The following is a 6,776-nucleotide window of genomic DNA, read 5'->3' on the forward strand; positions in this document are numbered from 1 at the left end:
TCCTCACTACAGTAGGTGCCAACAACATCCAAATATTTGTTTATCCGTAAAATGGTATGTCAAATGTCTAATGACACTACACCAAATATCATCTTTATATAACTAGATTTGTTATTTTAATGATAATTAACACTCTTTGTAAATGTTCCCAAAGCTTATGATGACAATTAATTAATGCCAGTAAAAAATTTAATACTCATTGTTAATGTATATATTTACAGCTTCTAAAAATATTTTTATTGTAGAGTCAAACATCTAGAAATATAAGTTCTTTACAAAAAAATACCATATAACTTGTGATATATGTACCGTATAGCCTTATAACAAGGAGTGTTAGTGAAAAAACTTACAAGATAATAAAATTGCAAGATTACAATTGAAAATAAAATGAAGAAATTAATCTCTTCAGGCTGAGGCGCGGATATCTCGCTCTCTTTAAGGAGATTCAAGCCCACTGCAGCAAATGTTTTCACCGGTCCAGCAGTAGTCCTCTTTGACTTGTCCCCTCCAGAATACAACAGCCTTCACAAAGTATAACTCAACAACTCTCGACAAGAGTTGAGTTCAAAGCTCCACAAAAAAGAACACCTCCCTTTAACTAATAAGAACTCTCTTTTAGTCTAACTCTTTCACTCTTTGTTTTCTCTTATGAATTGTGTGTCTCTCAAACCAAATGAAGACTACGACTATTTATACTACAAGAAGTCTTCCTAGCAATGAATAGGAAGATAATGGAGGTAGTAAATAGTGAAGATAATGGCCTTAGGAGTTACATAGGTTACAATGGGAGTTACATACGTTACATAAGTTACAATGGGAGTTACATAGGTTACATAGAGTAATAGAGAATTAAGAATGAAATACATTGATGGATAACCAATGCTAATGGATGATGTAGAAGTCATCCATTCCAATGTTCAGTCATATAACTCCAAAATAAAGAAATCTAATATGTTAAATATTAATATTAAAATGCTAATAACCTAACAATCCCCCACTCATCTTAATATTTAGATAAGAGAGTATATCAGTTGAAGGAAGACTACTATGCATAATGAAGGTGTGCTCTGCATTGAACCTCCACTTAGTGAAACAGTAACTTTTACTCCAGAGTCGTAGTGGTCTCAGACTTGAACTATGACTGCTTAAGGGGAATAAAATATCACTGCTCACACATAATAACCAAGGTGTTGACATGAGCTTTAACAGCCAGCACGTTATGGACATGTGCTATCCCGATTTCATGAGTGCATTTGAGAATAAGCCTCATTCTCATAGGATGCGACCTACTTCCACACATCACATAGGTGAAATCTGTCGAGAGTGCTCCTGTAAGATTCACACTCCACCCATACGGGCTACAGATAATCATTAAGAGTTTTATCAACTCAACCTTCACAAACTACAGGAAACAATGCACTCACATCATAAAGAAGGGAATAAATAGTGCATTTTTCACAACAAGTCATCATATGATTAGTTTTTCCCTTTGAACCTGGTTATAAGATCTCTAGTCCCCAGGTTGGGTTTCCTCATATATGACTCAAGGATTTGTAGGCTTCAATCCCATCGCCCTCGATGTGCTCCAGACCTTTTCTCTTGGAGGATCTGCAAGATTATCACAAGATTTGACATAATCAACATTAATGGTACCATTTGTCAAATACGATCTTACATTACTGTGTTTCCTTCTTATAGGTCTTGATTTACCGTTGTAATAACGGTTTTGAACTCTACCAATTGCAGCGGTGCTATCACAATGAATTAAAATAGGAGAAATTGATATTTCAAAATAAGAAATTTTAAACAATAAATCTCTTAACCAATTCGCTTCCTCACTAGCTGAAGCTAAAGCAATTAGTTCAGCCTCGATGGTAGAGTTAGCAATTATAGTTTGCTTTTTTGATCTCCAACAAACAGCACCACCACTTAAAGTAAAGACATAACCAGTGGTAGAACAGGAATCACCTGACAAAGTGTTCCAATCCGCATCACAAAAGCCTTCAAGTACAACAGGATATTTTTTTATAGAACAAACCACAATTTTTCGTTCCAATTAAATATCTCATAACTCTTGTTATAGCATGCCAATGTTCATTACCTGGCTTGCTTGTAAACCTGCCAAGTACTCCTACTGCATATGCAATATCAGGCCTAGTGCAATCGGTCACATATCTCAAACTTTCGATTATACTAGGATATTCCTTTTGATTTATTACATCATTTTCACTTTCAACAGGAAATAAGTGAACACTTGAATCAAAAAGAAGTAGCAACATGCTTGCAATCATGAAAGTTATATTTTTTTAAAATTTTCTCAACATAATGTGACTAGTCAAGGAAAATCCCCTCACATGTTCTTGTTATTTTTATTCCAAGAATAAAATTTGCCTCACCAAGATCTTTCATATCAAAATGGCTTCTAAGAACATTTTTAGCTTCATCAATAACATTAATGTTAGAGCCAAAGATCAACAAATCATCAACATATATGCAAATAATCACATGAGAATTATTCCAAGACTTATGATATATTCACTTATCACACTCATTTGTTTTAAAACCATTTTCAATCATGCAGGAATCAAACTTTTCATGTCATTGCTTTGGTGCCTGTTTCAAGCCATATAGGGATTTAGTAAGTTTACATACTTAGCTTTCTTGGCCTGCTTCAACAAAACACTCGGGTTGGTCCATATAAATTTCTTCATTTAGGTCTCCATTTAGAAAAACAGTTTTTACATCCATTTGATGAATTTGCAAATCAAAAATTGCAGCCATAGCAACTAAAAGTCTAATGGATGTAATTCTTTTTACCGGAGAAAAAATATCAAAAAGTTCTAGGCCTTCTAGTTGTTTAAAACCTTTTGCAACTAGCCTAGCCTTGTATTTATCAATAGAACCATCCGGTTTCAACTTTTTCCTTAAGACCCATTTGCAACCAATTGTTTTACAACCCGGTGGTAAATCAACTAACTTCCAAGTTTTATTAGAAATTAGAGATTCCATTTCATCATTTACAGCCTCTTTCCAGAAAATAGAATCATGTGAAGATAATGCTTCTTTCAAAGTTAGAGGGTCATTTTTAACATTAAACACATAAAAATCAGGACCAAAGTCTTTTTCTAGTCTAGCTCTATTACTTCTTCTTAACTCAAAATCACCAACTTCTTTATTTTTCAAAATTGAAGTAGAAGAACTAGATAGTGACAAAATATTTTGTTCAATCCTTTGACCCCCACTATTTTTAGTATCAAAAGGAAATTTATTTTCATGAAAAATAGCATCACCAGATTATATTACAATATTATCTTCAAGATTAAAAAATCTATAGGCTACAACTATTTGAAGCATAACCAAGAAAATCACAAGTAGTAACTTTCTTACCCAACTTTGTAATCTTGGGATCTATTAACCTCACAAAGGCTAGGCAACCCCAAACTCTTAGATATCCCAAACTTGGCTTGTAACCTTTCCACAATTCAAAAGGTGTCAATTTAGACTTTTTATGAGGCACACGATTCAACACATAACAAGCAGTTAAGATAGCTTCACCCCAAAAATTTAAAGGTGTATTTGACTCAATAAGCATGACATTTGTCAATTCAACCAAAGTTCTATTTTTCCTTTCTTCTACTCCATTAGACGAAGGAGAGTAAGGAGGAGTAGTTTCATGAATTATTCCCAATTATCTAACAAAAGAATTAAACTCATTTGATTCATATTCACGGCCTCTATCACTTCTAATTCTTTTTATTTTTCTTCCAAACTGATTTTCAACCTCATTGAGATAAGTTTTGAAATTTTCAAAAGCATCACTTTTATTTTTCATCAAGTAAACATATGTAAACTTAGAAAAATCATCAATGAAAGTGATAAAATATCTATTACCTCCACGAGTTAGAATTCCACCAAGTTCACAAATATCAATATGAACTAATTCTAACAAATCAGTTTTTCTTTCAACTTGAAAATGAGGCCTTTTAGTGATCTTGGCTTTACTACAAGCCTCACACTTTTCAAAATTCTTTTTAACCATTGGGATTAATCCTAAACTACTCATGATTCCAACATAATGATCATTAATATGACACAAACGAGCATGCCAAAAATTAGTAGAAGAAAGCATATAAACAGAAGTAGAAGTTTTATTCATTTCAACATTCAAATTAAACATTCCATCACATGCATACCCCTTACCCACAAAAATACCTTTCTTTACTATTACATATTGATCAGATTCAATAATCTGTTTAAAGCCTGCTTTATTAAGAAGAAAACTAGACATCAAATTTTTATTCATAGAAGGAGTATAAAGTACATCTTTCAATGTTAATATCCTTCCAAAAGTAAAACACAATTCAACATCTCCCTTTTCAATCACTTGAATAGTGTGAGCATCACCAAGCATGATGGTTTTGGGATCTTCAAAATGAGTATATTTTTTAAACCAGTCTTTGTCATAACAGACATGACGGTTTGCACCAGAATCAGCCCACCATCCATCAACATTCTCAACCATATTTATGTCGGTAATCACCGCCACAAAAGGTTCTTCGTTAATATTTGCCTGAGGGTAAGGACCACATTTCCGAAATCTGCAAAATCGAGCAATATGCCCACTCTTGCCACAAACAAAGCATGGTCCCTTTTCTTGAACTTGTTGATTTTGTGCTTGGTGATTTTCACCATTATTTTTCTTGGGAGGTCTACCATTATTTTTCTTAAATTTTTTCTTCTTAGGCTTTAAAGAAGTATTTTTGTGAGTTTCAGGAGTAGCATTATTCGAAGTAATTAAATTTACCTTCGATGTGATGTTGTTCTCTTCTGTTTGTAAAAGTACATCCTGGCCCCTTGCTTCTTCTTCATGCGGATTTTCATTATCAAGGTTTCAAGAGAGGTTTCCTTTTGTTTGTGGCGCATAGTTTTTTTAAATTCCTTCCAAGAAGGTTGAAGTTTATCCACTATGCCACAAACAATAAGGTTATCTCCAATTTTAACCTCTTCTGACCTAAGCTCTCCAACAATCATGATGAAGTCTTGAGCTTGATCTACCACTGATTTGTTGTCCACCATTTGGAAACGAAAAAATCTACTAGCTGCATATTTTTTCGCTCCAGCCTCTTCGGTATCATACTTACTCTGCAACGCCTTCCAAATTTTCTTTGCACTGGAGTAAGTTCTATCATAATAATCATAAAAATTATGAGATAGACAATTAAGAAGATAATACCGACACTTATAGGAATCACCATCGTACTTTGCCACTTTCTCTAGATGAGAAATAGTTTCATCATCATTCATAGTGGTGATGTCTTCTTTATTTGGATTCTTCTCCGTTAATACATAAGAAACATTGAGAATACTTAAGTAGAAAAGTACTTTACCCTTCCATCTTTTGAAATGATTACCATTGAACCGAAATGGCTTGTTAAGATCTCCCATCTTGACATCCGCGGTTTTTTCAATTGTAGCCATCTTTGAATCTCCTTAAAATCGTTAGTGAAAAAACTTACAAGATAATAAAATTGCAAGATTACAATTGAAAAAAAAATGAAGAAATTAATCTCTTCAGGCTGAGGCGCGGATATCTCACTCTCTTTAAGGATATTCAAGCCCACTGCAGCAAATGTTTTCACCAGTCCAGCAGTAGTCCTCTTTGACTTGTCCCCTCCAGGATACAACATCCTTCACAAAGTATAACTCAACAACTCTGGACAAGAGTTGAGTTCAAAGCTCCACAAAAAAGAACACCTCCCTTTAACTAATAAGAACTCTCTTTTAGTCTAACTCTTTCACTCTTTGTTTTCTCTTATGAATTGTGTGTCTCTCAAACCAAATGAAGACTACCACTATTTATACTACAAGAAGTCTTCGTAGCAATGAATAAGAATATAATGGAGGTAGTAAATAGTAAAGATAATGGCCTTAGGAGTTACATAAGTTACAATGGGAGTTACATAGGTTATATAAGTTACAATGGGAGTTACATAGGTTACATAGAGTAATGGAGGAATTAAGAATGAAATACATTGATGGATAACCAATGCTAATGGATGATGTAGAAGTCATCTCCAATGTTCATTCATATAACTCCAAAATAAAGCAATTTAATATGTTAAATATTAATATTAAAATGCTAATAACCTAACAAGGAGTGTAGGGTACGAGTTGCTAGTGTAACATATTAATATTACTTCATTTAAAAAAGAATGTCTTTGTTTGACTTGGAACAGAGGTTAAGAAAAAAAAGACTTTTGAATCTTGTAGTTCTAAATTAAAGTTATGTCAAATGTATCAAAATGCTCATTAATCTTATAGTCTAAACATGCTACGTGAAAAATTGAAGTTAAAATATTACCGAAGAAGAAAATGTTTTTTTTTTGAAATGGAGGGATTAATAAAAACGCATCCTTTGCATTGCCACACTGTGTATAACTTTTTTCCGTTGGGCATTGCATCCTTTCCTCACTGTCATTTGTGTGTAACGTTATGTGGCATATATATGTTATATATATAATCATCTAATAATTGTGCAGTATTTGGATTTGTAGATTAATGGCATTATATGCAATCTTTTATCCTTACTAGTTAGTGGTTAAGTGTGTCCATTAGTATCATTAGTTTTTAGTAACTTATGTATTTTTAGGTCATTCATTTACCTATATTAATATCCACATTTTTCTTATGTATTACAAGGAAGACTTCTTCACGTATAAATATCCATTTTCTTACTTTGTTTTGGAGATGAGAAATGTACAAGAAAATATAGTGAA

The sequence above is a fragment of the Solanum lycopersicum genome, chromosome 11 (genome assembly GCF_036512215.1).
Source record: "Solanum lycopersicum chromosome 11, SLM_r2.1".
NCBI lineage: Eukaryota > Viridiplantae > Streptophyta > Magnoliopsida > Solanales > Solanaceae > Solanum > Solanum lycopersicum.